The sequence below is a fragment of the Oratosquilla oratoria genome, chromosome 18 (assembly GCF_046742065.1).
Source record: "Oratosquilla oratoria isolate Oo_2021 chromosome 18, ASM4674206v1, whole genome shotgun sequence".
NCBI lineage: Eukaryota > Metazoa > Arthropoda > Malacostraca > Stomatopoda > Squillidae > Oratosquilla > Oratosquilla oratoria.
This window is the reverse complement of record NC_134794.1, coordinates 12,494,033-12,511,532: the sequence shown is the minus strand read 5'-3', so window position 1 is coordinate 12,511,532 and position 17,500 is coordinate 12,494,033.

Genomic DNA, 17,500 nt, shown 5'->3' with positions numbered 1-17,500 from the left:
CTCCCCCCTTCTCCCCTCTCCCTCCCCAGATGAGACATACACACACACAAACTCTCCTCTACTCCTTCCACACACCCCATCTGACCCCTAAGAATTCCCCCACGCCGGGAAGCCTCTCCTCGCAAAGACACTCTCCCCTCCCCCTCTCCCCCTCTCCCCCTCCCCCTCCCCCTCTCCCTCCCCCTCTCCCTCTCCCTCCCCTCTCCTTCCCCCTCTCCCTCCCCCTCTCCCTCCCCCTCTCCCTCCCCCTCTCCCTCCCCCTCTCCCTCCCCCTCTCCCCCCCTCCCCCGGATCCGTGGCCCTGTCGCCCGGTATGCCCACCACGGGCCAAACTTTACGTAATCTGTCGGGACTTGACCCCAAACCTTATGCAAAGTATTCGAAACTTGGGCAAGTGGTCGAAACGTTGGCACGCTGCCTCCGGTTTATGTTTAAACCATTTCTTGACTCCCTCCCCTCCCTTCCTCCCTTCCTCCCTCCCTCCCTCTCTCCCCCACCTCCCACCCTCCCTCTCTCTCCCCTTTCCTCCCTCCCTCTCTCTCCCCTTCCTCCTTCCCTCCCCCTTCCTTCCTTCCTCCCTCCCTCCCCCCTTCCTTCCTCCCTCCCTCTCCCCTTCCTCCATCCCTCCCTCCCTCTCCCCTTCCTCCCTCCCTCTCTCCCTCTCCCCTTCCTCCTTCTCTCCCTCTCCCCTTCCTCTCACCCTCCCTCCGTCTCTCCTTCCTCCCTCTCTCCCTCTCTCTCCCCTTCCTCCCTCCTCCTTTCCTCCCTCCCCCTTCTTCCCTCCCTGCCTCCCTTACCACCTACCTCCCTCCCTCACCCTTTAATCCCACCCTCCCCCTTTCCTCCCCCTCCCTTCATCCCTCCCTCCCTCCCACTCCTCTTCATCCCTCCCTCCCTCTCTCTTTCTCCTCTTCCTCCCTCCCTCCCTCTCCCCTTCCTCCCTCCCTCCCTGCCTCCCTTTTTTCCTCACGTCTCCTCTCCCTCTTTCTGTTCTTAACTCCCCCTCTTTCTTTATTTCTACCTCCCTCCCTCCCTCCCTCCCTCCCCGCCTCCCTCCTTCACCCCCTCCCACCTTTCCTCGTGTCTGTCATCCCTACCTCCACATTCTCCCCTCCTCCCTCCTTCTGTTCCTAGCTCCCTCTCTCTTTATTCCTGCCTCCCTCCCTCCCTCCCTCCCTCCCTCCCTTCCTTCCTCCTTGCATCCCTCTTCTCTACCTCCATTCCTCCCTACAGCGTTTCCTCCATCTTTCTCTTAATTTTCCACTTCCTCCTCCATTTCCTCCGTTTATGATTTATGTTTGAAGCCATTATTTTAGCCCCTTCTCCTCCTTTCTTAACCTCTTCCTCCTCCACATTCTCTCGTCCTATTTCACTTTTCTTTCTCGTTTCTTTCTGTTCTTCTTTTTCTCTGTTTCTGGGTTTCTCTTTATCTGTTTACAATATTCATCCAATCACTTATTTCCCCCCCTTTTTTTTGGGGGGGGGGGGTTGCCATGGATACCAAGAGCACCCAAAGACCCCTCGACTCCATTCAATCATTTTATTCTTTGTTTTCCCCTGCAATTCACTTTATTATTATTTCTTTGATTATCATTTATTATTATTTGTCAATTTATTATTATTTACCATTTACCTGTTTGTTTATTATCTAACTTTACCTATTTATTCATTTACTTATTTTATTTTTTATATTATATATATATATATATATATATATATATATATATATATATATATATATATATATATATATATATATGGCATCAGACCTAGCTATGGACCAAAAGGTCTCCTGTCAGCATGCTCGTCCTTTGTAATTCTTTGTAAGGAGTTGATTGGCACTGTTGATTGGCACTGACGAGCGAGGTGGCACTGTCACGATTGGCACTGATTAGGCATCATAATAAACGAGCCAGCAGTGTCTCGATTGATTAGGTGTGATTAACGTCGCGGTGGCGATATTAATGAGCTAATTAAGTTGATCAGTTGATTGGTCTCAGACTGACCCAACTCGTGTCAATTATACAATTGTGATTGGTAATTACCAAGCCCCATTCACCGAGAGACGAGTTATGCTAATGTTGTTAAATAGGAATTAACACCATCTTCATGAGGTTTGAGACTTTCTTAATTAACTCGCCCGCTTCTGGTATTATTATTATTTTGTGAGTGACATTTACTGTCACTCCACGTGAGCACTCGTTTGTGACGATCGTAAACGTAAATTGGCCTCGTTATGACGTCAGACCTTGTTTAGAGAAGAGAAGAACTAATTCACCTTTTCAACAAGGGAAGAAAAACCTAACATCAGAGGTTCCCCCCACCTGTTATCCTTACGTATCACCATATGTTATGGGTTGCTGTTCTTCTTTAGCCTTCTAGTGAAGACCACTAGCTCGTTAGGACGTCAGAATTGTTTAGACAAGAGAGAACTAATTAACATTTTCAACAAGGGAAGGTTCCCCACCTGTAGTATCCTCACGTATCACCATATCTTATGTCTCGCTGTTCTTCTTTAGCGTTCTAGTGAAGACCACTAACTTTAACTCTTGATAGAATCACTAAGCACCACTATCTTCTACTGGGCCTTTCAAGGTCAGTGGATCAGAAACACTCACAAACGCAGATGAATAAAATCGTCTGTTAATTACAGAAGATTGTCTGTAAAAGATGTCATTGGGTTGTTGGTCGATACGGTACGACCTATCTTGACCTTCCATCCTACGCAAAAAAAAAAAAAGGAAAAAGAGATAGATAAACAAGTAGATTAAATAAATAAAATAGAATAAAAAAGAATAAAGTAAACAGATAAATGAATACATAAGTAATAATACTAATGGTATCATACTTATAAATATACACTTCATAAAACACTTAAATATGCCGCACCAGGAATCTGTCATCATTCTTTGATCAATCTTGAAAAATGCCATAAAGTTATGTTAAATCTACTTAGCAGGACAGAAACAGTCGTCAAAAGTATTATCAGATGTATACAAAGGTGATTTTACATTTGCAACACAAATATATATACAGCAGTTCATAAGATACAAATCAATTCCTTTGTTTATAACGCTCTCTCTTGTTCACAGGTTAGTGACTTTGTGTGTGTATTTGCGTGCGTGTGATTCACCATGGTCTTGGATCACGTGTTGGACTCGTGATTGACAACTATTTCCCTCCAGGAAGAGAGCTCAGAGGTTATATATGAAGTGTGTATGTATGTGTGTGTGTTTATGTGTATGTGCGTGCATTGTATGTGTGTGTGTGTGTGTGTGTGTGTGTGTGTGTGTGTGTGTGTGTGTGTGTGTCTGTCTGTCTGTCTGTGTCTGTGTATGTGTGTATGCGTGTATGTGTGTGTGTATGTGTACGTGTGTGTGTGTGTGTGTGTGTGTATGTGTGTGTGTGTATGTGTACGTGTGTGTGTGTGTGTGTGTGTGTGTGTGTGTGTGTGTGTGTGTGTGTGTGTGTGTATGTATGTGTGTGTGTGTGTGTGTGTGTGTGTGTGTGTGTGTGTGTGTGTGTGTGTGTGTGTGTGTGTATCTGTGTGTGTTGTTGAGTTGGGTTGGAGAGGCTGGTAAAGTCCACTGATGCATTAAGATAGGCCAACTTGCCCATACTCCACCTGTGGATCGTCAGTCGCCAGACCGACGCCTCATCTGACGACTCGAACGAGGAGTCTGCGCATGTGCGAGGATGACGTCATTTTTGCTGTCAGGTGAGTGGGTAACCGGTTTTCCTTTTCTTCACTTTTTTCTCTTTTTTTTAAATATCAATTTAATAAGTAGAATATTTTTGTCATATTCCAATTACCACTACTTGTTTATTTATTTAGTAATAAATTCATATCCTTATGTCCTTTTAAAAAATATTCACTAATTTGTTTGTTAATTTTTTCATAGCTGTTCATATCTATTTATTTATATACCCATTTACTTATTTATTCATTTATTTAATTATCTAATATTTTCTTTGCTTGTTTATTTGCCTATTTATTTATTTATCTATATTTATGTATATCTTATTATTTATTTATCTATTTTTATCTATTCATTTTTTATGTTCATCTTTATTTCTCTATTCATTTATTCATTTATTTATATATCTATTCATGTGTCAATTAGTCAACTAATCAATTGATTGATTGATTTGCTTATCTGTTTGTTTAATCTGTTTATCAATTTTTTTTAATAGAACGGGGCACACGGACAGATTTAGCAGGAAAGATCAAAGAAATATGAGATAAATGTATTTCATTTATTAATATTTACATTATTATAGCTTTTATTTATTTATTTATTTATCATTGTTATTTTAATTTTTCGCACCCAACCTAGATATGGACCAAAAGGTCTCCTGTCGGCATGCTACGCCTTTGTAATCCTTTGTAACAAAGAGAGGTCAATTGTAGGTAAATTAGGGAGGAAAAAAAAAAAAGGGAAATGGAATGGAGGAGGAAAGGAGAACATTAAAAAAAAAAATTAAAAACGAAAGAAAGAGGGAAGGAAAGAGACGATAGAGAAAAGATAAAAAGGGAAATAGGGAAATAGGGAAAAGATGGATAGGATGAAGGGAGCGAAGGGGAGAGAGGAGGAAAGGGACAGGAGGAAAAGGACAGGAGGTAAGGGAAAGAGACAGGAAACTTAAATAAAAAAGAAGAAAAAAGAAAGGAAATGGGGGAAAGTGAGGGGAAAGGTAGAGCGGGTAAAAGGCATAGGGAGAGAATGAGGGAACAATGTGATGAAAACGGGAGGAAGGAAGGAAGGAGGGGATGAGGGGAGGGGAGGAAGGGAGGGGAGGGAGGGTGTAAGAGGGAAGGAGGGAGTGGAGGGAGGGTGTAAGAGAGAAGTATGGAGGGAGGGAGGAAGAGGGAGGGAGGGAGAGGGAGGGAAGGGAGGGGATGGGGAGGGAGGGAAGGAGGGGGGAGGAGGGAAGGGAGAGGGAGATGGGGAGGGAGGGAAGGGAGAGGGAGGGAGAGGGAGAGTAGGAGGGAGGGAGGGAGGGAAGGGAGAGGGAGAGGGGGAGGGAGGGAAGGGAGAGGGAGAGGGGGAGGGAGGGAAGGGAGAGGGAGGGAGAGGGAGAGTAGGAGGGAGGGAGGGAGGGAGGGAGTGATTGAAGGAAAAAGGAAAGTGGGGAGGAATATATAAAGGGGAGGAGGACAAAGAAAAAGAGTAAAGATAGAGGAGGGGAAGTGGAGGATAGAGAGGTGAGGAGGAGGTAGAGAGGAAGAAGGGGAAGAAGGGAGACGGGAGGTGTGGTAATTGAAGTTGGGTGGGGAGGGGAAGAGAGGGTGGGAGGAGGAGGAAGGTGGGAGGAGGAGGAAGGTGGGAGGGGGGAAGGGAGGGAAGGGAAGGGAGGGAGTGGGGAAGGAGGAGTGAGGGAGGGAGGGAGGGAGCAAGGAGGAGTGAGTGAGGGAGGGAGGGGAAGGGACGGAGGGAGGGGAAGGGACGGAGGGTGGGGAAGAATGGGGAAGGGAGGGAGGTAGGAGGAGGAGGGGGAGGGAGGGAGGGTGGAGGAAGAAGTTAAGAGAGGGAGGGAAGGGAAGGAGGGAGGGTGGAGGAAGAAGTTAAGAGAGGGAGGGAAGGGAAGGAGGGAGGGAGGAGGGATAGGGGAAGGGAGGGAGGGAGGGAGGGAGGGGAAGGGAGGGAAGGGAGGGAGGAAGGGGAAGAGAAGGAGGGAGGGAGGAAGGGGAAGGGAGGGATGGAGGAGGAGGAAGGCGAAGAGAAAATAGACAAATAAGGACGGGAGAGTGAAGGAAGAGACAGGAAGAGACGGGAATAGATAGAGTGGACTGACGTGGTGTCAAGATGGGAGAAAGAGGGAAGAAGGAGAAAGAAGGAATGGAGGAAATGGAAGAGGAGGAAGAAAGGAGGAGGAGGGGAGGGTGAGGGTAAAGGTGAGAGAGAGGAGGGATGAGAGGAAAGGGGGTAGGGAGGAAACAGAGGAAGACAATGGCTAGGAGGAGGAAGAGGGATAGGAGGAGAAGAGGAAAGAGGAGGAGGAGGAGGTGATGGAGGAAGAGAAGATGGAAGAAGGAGAGGATGAGGAAAAGAAGGAAATAAAGAGAACGGATGTGGAGGAGGAGGAGAAGGAGGAGGTGGAGGAGTAGGAGGAGTAGGAAGAGGAGGAGGTAGAGGAGCAGGAAGCTGAGGAGGAGGAAGTAGAGGAGCAGGAAGAGGAGGAGGAGGAGGAGGAGGAGGAGGAGGAGGAGGAGGAGGAGGAGGAGGAGGAGGAGGAGGAGGCGGAGCAGGAGGTGTAAAAGAAAAAAGGGAGAAGGAGGAGGAGGAGGAAGAGGATTAGCAGCGTGAAGATGATGGAGTTAATCTTGGAGGGCAACGGTTGGTGGTAAAAGTGTGGAGAAGAGAATGTGGAGGAGATGGAGGATAAGGTGGAGTTATAAGTGGAGTGGATCCGAGGTGATGAGGGAGATGCTGAGAGGGTCTGGAGGTGACGGGAGGGAGTGGGAGGGAGGGAGGAGGGGGACACATGATGGCAGGCTGCAAATGGAGATGACACAGGTGAGGAGGAAGAGGTGGAAGAGGAGGTGGAGGAGGAGGTGGAGGAGGAGGTGGAGGAGGAGGAGGAGGAGGAGGGGGAGGGGGAAGAGGAGGAGGAGAAAGAGGAAGAGGAGGTGGAGAAGGTGGAGGAGGAGGAGGAAGAGGAGGAGGGGGAGAAGAGGAAAAAGACAAAGAGAAGGAGGAACGAGAAGTGGAAGAGGAAGACGAAGAGGAGGAGGAGGAGGAGGAGGAGGAGGAGGAGGAGGAGAAAGAGGAGGAGGAGGATATTAAGGAAAAGAATTACGACGATGTGAAGAGAGGAGGGAGAGAATGAAGACAAGGGCGAGGAGGGAGAAAAGGACGAAGATGAGGAGAAGAGGAGAGAGGAGAGGAGAGGAGAGGAGAGGAGAGGAGAAGAGACGAGAGGAGAGGAGAGGAGAAGAGACGAGAGGAGAAGAGACGAGAGGATAGGAGAGGTGAGAAGAGGAGAGGAGAGGAGAGGAAAGAAGGGGAGCCCGGAGAGGAGAGGAGAGGAGAGGGGAGGGTAGGGGAAGGGAGGAGAGGAGAGAAGAGAGGAGAGGGGAGGGTAGGGGAAGGGAGGAGAGGAGAGAAGAGAGGAGAGGAGAGGAGAGCGGAGAGGAGGGAGAGAAAGAGAGAGAGAGGAAAAGAGAGGAAGAGAGAGATTGGAAATCACAGTCATAAATCTTGAACATAAAACTTTGCGAAGGGGAAGCAGGTGGGAATCAGTAGAAAAGGAGCATTGAAGGAGAGAGGAAGGAAGGAGAGAGAAAGGCAGGAGAGAGGGAGGAAGGAGAGAGGATTGGATGAGAGAGGAAGGAAGGAGAGAGGAAGGAAGGAGAGAGGATTGGAGGAGAGAGGGAGGAAGGAGAGAGGATTGGAGGAGAGAGGGAGGAAGGAGAGAGGATTGGAGGAGAGAGGGAGGAAGGAGAGAGGATTGGAGGAGAGAGAAAGGAAGGAGAGAGGAAAGAAGGAGAGAGTATTGGAGGAGAGAGGATTGGAGGAGAGAGGAAGGAAGGAGAGAGGATTGGAGGAGAGAGGAAGGAAGGAGAGAGGATTGGAGGAGAGAGGAGGGAAGGAAAGAGGATTGGAGTAGAGAGGAAGGAAGGAGAGAGGAAGGAAGGAGAGAGGAAGGAAGGAGAGAGAGGAGGGAAGGAGAGAAAGGAAGGAAGGAGAAAGGAAGGAAGGAGAAAGGAAGGAAGGAGAAATGAAGGAAGGAGAGAGGAATGGAGGATAGAGGAAGAAAGAATAGAGGATTGGAGAAGAGAGGAAGGAAGAGGTGGAGGGGTTTGGAGTAGTGAAGGTCCGTATGTCGAAAATGAGTGAAAAAAAACCGATACAAAAACAAACAAAAGAAAGATAAGAGAGGTGGAATACGAGGAGAAATAATTCAGTTTAAAGAATAAAAAATTAATAGAAAAAAAAAATAGTGCGAAGGAGTGAGGTGAGGTACAATGGAAACAAATGAAGGAACAAGGAAGAAGGAGAAAACGAATTTGAAAGAATTTGAAATAAAAAGAAATATTTTGTGGAAAAGAACAGACGGGTTGGAGTTTAGATTACGTCTCTTGTCTATCAGCTGTGGGGGATAGTGTCACCTTGACCTTGTATGCTCGGACAGCTAAAGAGATGATAGGCACCCGAAGTCCTCAGGACTCGAACCCGGGTCTAGGTACTTACGAGTACGAACCGAAACCGAACACGCCATAGCGGTACATTTATGTAAAGAAGAAATAAAGGATAGAGTGGATAAAGGAAGAAGGAAATAACGATTAATGAAAGACAAGAAGAAGAGAACGAAGATTTAAGGTATCTATACTGATGGAGGAAGTTCGAGTACTTGACTTGTGAATTGTGTTTATTTTGGTTAAAGGTTTATTATACAAAAAAAAAAAAAAAAAAATATGGGGCTATCACATTGGGATATTTTTCCTTCAACATTCAACCTCCAACCACCCTATGAATAACTAGAATATGACTTCAATTACAGAAACCTAGATTTCTCTAAGAACATTTCAACAGTATGTCTGACATGCGTCCAGGTTTAAAATCTCTTAATTCATCATTCAGGTTTGCTATATATGACGGAAAGGTGATTTGATATTTGAGAATTTGAAAAATAAAATATTGTAACCGAAGTCGTTTTTACTCAAACGAATACTCAAATGTTGGCGATGGCGAAGCCCGTGGAAGCCCAGTGTGATAACCCTTTATACTCGAAGGCTACCCTTTGGAAAGGGGGGAAGGCGTCCAAAGGGGAAAGGAAGGTTTATGTTTATAAAGAAAAGCGAAGAAGTTAATGAATTCGAAAGAGGAGCTGAAGAAATGAAGAAAAGTGACTGTCCTCTGGGAACAGGGCAGAGGCGGCGAAGAAATACGAGATTTCGAAAGTTATACATTAAAAAGAAAAAGAAAAAAGTGAATTATGCAAAGGAAGAAAGTAAATTAACGCAGAGTCAGTGGCGGAAGTCTCCTCCGACAATAAAAAAAAAAAAAAAAAAAAAAAAAAAACGAAAAAGAAGAAGAAGAAGAAGAAGAAGAAGAAGAAGAAGAAGAAGAAGAAGAAGAAGAAGAAGAAGAAGAAGAAGAAGAAGAAGAAGAAGAAGAAGAAGAAGAAGAAGAAGAAGAAGAAGAAGAAGAAGAAGACATTCTGTCAATGGGGTTACATAAGAACATAAGAATGAAGGAGACGAAGAGACCATAAGGCCTACACTAGGCAGTTCCGTATCCATCACCACCTGTCATCCCCATCCATAAAGTTGTCTAATCGTTTCTTAAAACAACTGATAGTTTCAGCGCTTACTACATGGTTACTAAGTTTATTCCATTCGTTGACCACCCTATTAGTAAACCAATTCTTGTCTATTTCCTTTTTAAATCTAAATTTGTCCAGTTTATGACCATTACTGCGAGTCCTGCCCTGTTGTTTTAATATGATGACCTTGTTTGTATCACCCTTGTTAAAGCCTTTGATCCACTTGAACACCTCTATTAGATCACCCCGCACTCTGCGTCTTTCCAGAGAGTGTGAGTTAAGGTGCCTAAGCCTCTTTGAGGAATTAAAGACCTTCTGGTAAAAAAGAATATCTGGTAATGGGGTTATAGTGCAAGAAATCTTTTAGTAATGAAGTCTGGAGCTCATGAAACCTTTTGGTTCGGAAGTTGTAGTCTCGCAATACCTTCTGGTAAAAGAAGTCGAAGCCCCCGGAAACCTGGTATAAGGTACGTAGCTAAAAAAAAAAAAGAAAAAAAAGATAACCATAAAAAAAAATTGAATTCCAGATTTCTGATCCAGACTGGAAAACAAGTTACACGAAGCTTTCTGGTACGTAGCTAAAAAAAAAAAAAAAAAAAAAAAAAAAAAAATTGAATTCCAGATTTCTGATCCAGAAAACCTGGAAAACGAGTTACACGAAGCCTTCTGGTACTGGAGACTCAGAGGCCGAAGAACCCATCTCGTAACGAGTTTGGTCTTCTCCGGAACCCTTCTGATAACGAGCTCACACTCTCATGGTTCTTTTTCTTCGGGTGACGTAAGAGGCGTGGTTAGGGAGGAGAGGGGGGGGAAGGGAAATGAGGGGATGGGGGAGAAGGTGGGGGGGATAGGGAAAATGTAATGGCATGGCCCCGAGATGAGGATGTAATGATGATGAGATGGGGTGTAATGAGGGTGGTGTGTGCTCCCCCTGTGATGATATTGTGATGACCAAGTTGGCAGAACGATGAATTTGGGGCGAAGGAAACTGGGACGGTTTTTCTTTCAGAACGGAACCGTAGTTCCTCCCCCTAAAAAAAAAAAAAAAAAAAAAAAAAAAAAAAAAAAAAAAAAAAATCGGTTTTCAGACAAGAAATATTTGATAATTTTTAAGAGCGCGACTCAGTTTACGGATATGATTCTGGAAAACCAAATATTACTCTATCTGGAAGTTGATTAAAGGTCTGGACGATTAAATTCCAGGGCATGAAGTCGTCAAGTAATAACTATCTTCCCAAGAAAAAAAATAATAAAAAGAATAATAATGAAAAGAAAAAATAATAATAAAAAGAATAATGATAATAAAAAGAATAATAATAAAAAGAATAATAATACAAAGAATAATAATAAAAAGAATAATGATACATAGAATAATAATAAAAAGAATAATAAAAAGAATAACAATAACAATAATGATAATAATAATAATAATAATAAAACGATGATAATAAAACAATAGTAATAAAACAATAATAAAACAATAAGTAATAATAATAAAAGAATCAATCAATCAATCAATTCAACAATCAAACAAACAATTAAACAAACAATTAAACAATCAAACAATCAACCAATAAATCAAACAATAATAATAATAATAATGATAATAATAATAATAATAACAACAACAATAATAATAAAATCTAAAACCAACGACCCTTTAGCGTATTTTCTTATTGAATACTCCTCTTGACAGTGTCATTCTGGCTCACAATTGTCTATTTTATTCCTCTCAGGAAAACCTTCCCTTTTCAATTTTTTTTAAAGGCACTGACTGACGTATTTGTAGTTAACATCTTATTCTGACTAATGCCAAACTATTTAATTCATAAAGAGAAAATACTTAATTCCTCAAATTGTTAATGTTACAAGTCATTTGTGTGTGTGTGTGTGTGTGTGTGTGCGTATGTGTGTGTACGTGTGTGTTTGTGTGTGTACGTGCATGTTTGTGTGTTTACGTGTGTGTATCTATATCTCGCGCGCGCGTGTGTGCGCTTGTGTACGTGTGTGTGTGTGTGTGTGTATCTGTGTGTATATCTCCAGTCGTCCAAACGCTTTCACGTAGATCCATCACGGTATGCCTACATCATGTTCTGAGGCAAATATTCTAGCATATATGCAGACATGTCTTTAACATATAGACATATCTGAACCGAACATAGACATATAGACATATATACCGAACTTTCCCCAAAGGTATTGACACTGTACAATATCTATTTTGCGGTCGTGTGTGGGCGTGTTGGAATACGCCCACAGTATACATTCCACATTCAGGGAAACCGCAGGGTACACGAGAGCTTTGCATCGAAGCCACGCCCCCTTTGCGTCGAAACACGCCCCCTTTGCATCTAAGCTCCGCCCCTTTTGGTAGTTCTCATAATGACTGTCTCCTGATGGGTGGAGATGGCTTCTCTCAAGATGGATGTAGGAGAGAATGATCTCCCCTCCGCCTATCTTCGAAACCCATCAATATATTTAATTTCATCTAGGTGTGCAACCCCTAGGGGCTGGCATTCGGTCTCCAAAGATCTATCTCTATCAACTTTGACTATTTCACTCTATTTCTATATGTTACGAGAGTGGACTATCCTTCTTCTCTTCCTACTCCTTCTATCAAACGTGGAACAATCCCACAATAACACAAGACAGAAAACAATCCAAAGAGGTCCTGGAGGGAGCTAAAGGTGGCTGAAGGATGCTGAAGTGGGTTGGAAGGGGCTGGAGGAACCTGGGGACTGGGTTGGCTGTAGGGACTGAATGGGACTGGAGGAGGCTGTAGGGGGCTGGGTTGGCTGTATGGGGCTGGATGGGAATGTAGGGGGCTGAAAGAAGCTGGAGGGGGCTGGAGGTGGTTGGAAGGGGTTGGAGGGGATTGGATGGAGCTGGAAGGGGCTGGAGAGTTCTGGAGGGGGTTAGAAGAGGTTAGAGGAGGTTGGAGAGGATTGGAGGGGGCTGGAAGGGGTTGGAGGGAGTTGGAAGGGATTGGAGGGAGCTGGAAGGGGTTGGAGGGGGCTGGAAGGAACTGGAGGTAGCTGGAGGAGGCTGGAGATTTCTGGAGAGAGCTAGAAGGGGTTAGAGGAGGTTGGAGGGGCTGGAAAGGGTGGGGGGGCTGGAAAGGGTGGGGGGGCTGGAAAGGGTGGGGGGGCTGGATAGTTCTGGAGGGAGCTGGAGGGGGCTGGAGAGGCCTGGAGGGGGCTGGAGAGGGCTAGAGGGGATTGGAAGTAGCTGAAAGGGGCTGGATGAGGCTGGGGAGTTCTGGAGGGGGTTGGGGTAGCTGGAAGGGGTTGTAGGGGGCTGGAAGGGGTTGGATGAACCTGGAGGGAGCTGGAGGGGGTTGGAGGTGGCTGGAAGGGGCTGGAGGAGGCTGGAGAGTTCTGGAGGGGGTTGGAAGGAGTTGGAAGAACCTGGGGGCTGTATTGGCTGTAGGAGGCTAGATGGCACTGGATAGGGCTGAATGGGGCTGTAGGGGGCTGAAGAGAGCTGGAGGAGGCTGAAGGGAGCCGGAGGGGGTTGGAGGGAGCCGGAGGAGGTTGGAGGGAGCTGGAGGAGGCTGGAAGGGGCTGGAGGAGGCTGAAGAATTCTTGAGGGGGTTGAAAGGGATTAGAGGAGGTTGGAGGGGATTGGAGAATTCTGAAGAGGGCTGGAAGGGGTTGGAGGGGGCTGGAAGGGGTTGGAGGGGGCTGGAGGGAGCTGAATGGGGCTGGAGGAGGCTGGAGTGGGCTGGGAGGGGTTGGAGGGGCCTGGAGGGGGCTGAAGGCAGTTGGAGGGACCTGAAGGGGCTGGAAGGGGCTGGGGGGGCTGGAGGTGGCACAAAGCGTCCATGACGCGCTAATGAGCGGCGGCTGGAAGTGTCCCTAACGATGGCACAGACAATAGCGATAACGAGACTCTTGATGTTCGCTTGTTTGCCCGCTTGCTTGCACCTCCTTGCCTGCTTTCCCCCCTCCCCCCTGCTTGCCTGCTTGCCTGCTGCCAGGTGGGCCGTGGCAGACAGCAGGAGACAGCAGGAGACGCCTCGCCTTCTTCGTCGACTTCTTCAGTTGGTCAGCTGGTCGTCGAAGGAGTGAAATGTATTTCGATGTTTTTTTTTTATTATTATTATTATTATTATTATTATCCTTTTGGGTCGAGACCTAAGCACGCTTTGTCATTGCAACTCGTTGTAACTCGTTGTTGAAACTCGTTAACGAGCAGGAAGGGCTTGTGGATTCAGAAGAACAAATTGAGGGAACGTGAGATGGTGTTCGTGTTTTCAGTCTGTCGCTAGGTTTCGGTGTGATCTAATAGAGGTATTCAAGTGGATCAAAGGCTTTAACAAGGGTGACGCAAACAAGGTCATCATAAAGACAACAGGGCAGGACTCGCATGAATGGATTTAAATTGGAAAAATTTAGATTTAAGAAGGAAATAAGCAAGAATTGGTTTACTTATAGGGTGGTCAACAAGTGGAATAGACTTGGTAACTATGTAGTGAGCGCTGAAACTATCAGTTGTTTTAAGAAACGGTTAGACAACTTTATGAATGGAGATGACAGGTGGTAATGGACATGGAACTGCCTAGTGTAGGCCTTATGGTCTCTTGCAGTCTTCTTCATTCTTATGTCCTTATGTTCTTCCTTCAATTGTATGTCAACCATCAAACCCGGCTTTGGTTGCAAAGGGAGGTGGGGATGACAGATGGTAATGGATATGGAACTGCCTAGTGTAGGCCTTATGGTCTCTTGCAGTCTCTTGCATCAAATCCCCCTTTGGTTGCAAATGGATGGAATTAAATTCGTAATTCATGACGTCAGATCAACAAACGCAGACAGAATAATCATTCGAGAAATGGTTTTGATGTTCACGTTTTGAAGTAAGGGACCTCCTTCGTGATCGATGACGACGTCCGTGATCGAGTGAGAACAGAGGCAACTATGGTTGAGGAGCACACGCATACACACACACACACACACACACACACACACACACACACACACACACACACACACACACACACACACACACACACACACACACACACACACACAAACAGTAGCTATTCTTCTCTTATTTTCATAAGTTCAAGGTCACCCCATTCCTCCATGTTCGGCCACTGATTAGCTTATGTAATTATTTGTCTACAAATAAGCAAAACTCCCGAGAGGCTCCTGCTCATAAATAGACCTGACCTCACTCATACAATGGCAAAGTGTACCACCCATCTGCCACACAGACGGTTTCTGAATCCCTTTCAACTCCCTACACCCTCCCCCCTCCCCTTCCCTCTTTCATCCTTCCCTCCTCCTCCTCCTCCTCCTCCTCCTCCTCCTCCTTCTCCTCCTCGTCCTCCGTCTTCATCCGCTGACTAAGGCGATGACGTCTCTAGCGGCGAAATGTCAAACGACAGAGTCATCGATGTTGGGTAGCGATGTAAAAGGAGCGGTTGAAGAGGTGACAGACGCGATATGGAAGAATCTCGGGAGGGAAGGGAGGAATGAAGGAAGGAAGGAAGGGCAGCGATGGGGAACGGGCATTTGACGGGGGCAAGGCAAAGAAAAGGAATAGGAGAATTGTAACGAAAGGGAAAAGAAAAAGGAGAACAAAGGATCTAGAAGGGAAAGAGGGGATAAGGAGGGTAAGGGGAAAGGCAGAGGGGGTGTTAAGGGAAAGAAAGAAGGGTAGGAGTGCGATGGTATCGTACCATTGTGTATATTATATTTACGTACTACGTTGTAGCATCGTACAGTTATTGTTGTGTATTATAATTGCGAATTGTTCAATTGTGTTTGTGCTTTCCCATTATATAATTATCATAGATTTTGTCGTATATTAGGTTTATTATTGTCATTGTATTATTGTAAAGAGAACCAAGCAAATCGTGTAAGTTTTCCGCAAAACCACGGTTTGCCATCCAGTTGTAGTTTTGCCTCCGTAATGTACTCTCGCATTTTTATATTGTAGTACTTTATACCATTGTGATTAATATAATTATTCAGTGATTCCTATACTTTTATTTAACCTCCCTATAACAGGAGACAGTAACGGAAGTGAAGTTAGGAGAGGAGATCGGTTTGGGGCATAGGCAAATATGGAGAGGAGAAAGGAAAGCGGGTGAGGTAAGGGGGAAGGATGAGAAAAGGGAAGCAGAGATGAGGAAAGGGTACAGAGGGTAAAGGTGAAAAGAAGGGAAAACTAAGGGGACAGGAGGGAATAGGTTAGGGAGAGAAGGGCAGGGAAGAGAGAGGAGGTAAAGTGCAGTGAAGGGAGAGACGGGAGGAGGAGAAAGGAAGTGAAGAGAGGTAAAGTGAGGGGAGGGGGAAATGAGGGCAGGGGAGAGGAGTAAAAGAAAAAAAAGAGGTAAGAGAGAAAAATGGATGGGGATATGAATAGATTTTAGGAAAATTAAAGATAATAAAGTGGAAATTGAAGAAAATGAGGTAGAAGGAAAGGGAGGGAAGGGAAAGGGAGGGGGAGAGGAAAGGAGAAAAGGAAGAGGAGAGGGAAGGGAGGGATCACTAAAGCCTGTAGAGGAAAGGAGAGGAAGGGAAAAAGAAAAGGAGGGAAAGGTAAAAAAAAAGGGGAAATGAAAAAAAGAGGGAAAGAAAAAGAGAGGAAAGGAAAAAAGAGGGGAAAATCATAGGAAGGATAAAAAGAGAAGAGGAAAAGGAGAGAAAGGGAACAAAGAGGGGAGGAAATGGAGAGGAAGGGAAAAAAGAGGAGAGGAAGGGATGAGAAAAGATTATGAACAATTGAATATAAGTAGTGACCGTAATCTTGTTCATTTAAGTAAACAAAGCGATTTTATGTTTTTAAACACATTAGTAGCATGAACTATACTTGCACTACATTTGAATTATACGCTGAAGAGGATCATAGACAGTGATCGTATTGTGTGTATCTTCTTACCATTTCTTTTCTCCAAAAATGGGATTTATAGTTATGTAAACAAATGAATGGACGTTCGAGTTTTTGTGAAAGTAGAGTGGACTAGGACTTATAATAATAATAAAATAATAATAAAATAATAATAATAATAATAATAATAATAATAATAATAATAATAATAATAATAATAATAATAATAATAATAATAATAATAATAATAATAGAGTGACCCATGATTTATAAACGTTTATGTTAGATGCTTAAGTGACCATACCAAACGTTCGCATAGGCACAGCCATTGTTTCAAACGTTTGAGTGATTTTTTTCACATTACGTTCAAAATGTTTTTAATTGATCAAACTGACAACGTTTCCTCAAGATAGTTGACACGGATCTAACCCTGCGAGAAGGACGTGAGAGAGGTTAATGTCCCTGCCACCCATTATCGAGCCCGATCAACTTCTTCATATCCATTTGGAGGTGCAGACCTCGAGAGGCTGACACTCGTTCTTTCTTTACCTTGAAACACCAAAAGAACTGACAACCGGCGACTGCTCCATTATTTTTATTTATTTTGAATTTTATTTATTTATTTTTACTTTTACTTGGTGATGAAGAAGTAGTACAACGATTCTTCACTGAGAGATTTAGGGGGAGGGGGGCTCCGAGGACCATTGCCAGATGCTGTGGGGTTGCGGGACTTAAGGCAGCAGATCTCGAGGCAAAAGTTGATTGATGGTTTACAAGGGATTACAAAAGCGGAGCATGCCGACAGGAGACCTTTTGGTCCATATCTAGGTCGGATGCGAAAAAAAAATCATATTAATAATAAAACAATAAATAAAAACTATAATAATGTAAATAACAAATAAAATACATAAATAAATGCATAGGTATAGTTAGATAATAAACAAACAGGTAAATAGTAAATAATAATAAATTGACATATAACTAATAATAAATGAAAATCAGACAGATAAATGAAAACAAAACAAAAACAAATAATATAAAATAAATCATAATCATTACAGCATCTTACTTAGGTATTTATCTAAATGATTCTTAAAGCTTCGAACTGAACTACATTGCACTACCTGTGCAGGAAGTTTATTCCATTCATTCACTACACGGTTGGCAAAGTTGTTTCTACCTACTTCCAAATTGAATCTATTTCCGGACAGTTTGAGGCCATTGTTTCTTGTCTGATTCTCATTCAATGTGAAAATTTGGTCACTTTTGATGTTGTCAACTCCCTTTAAAATCTTAAAGACCTGTATCAAGTCACCTCTGAGTCTACGCTTTTTTGGGGGAAAACAGATTTATGTGTTTTAGTCGATTTTCGTATGATTTATTTTTGATATTT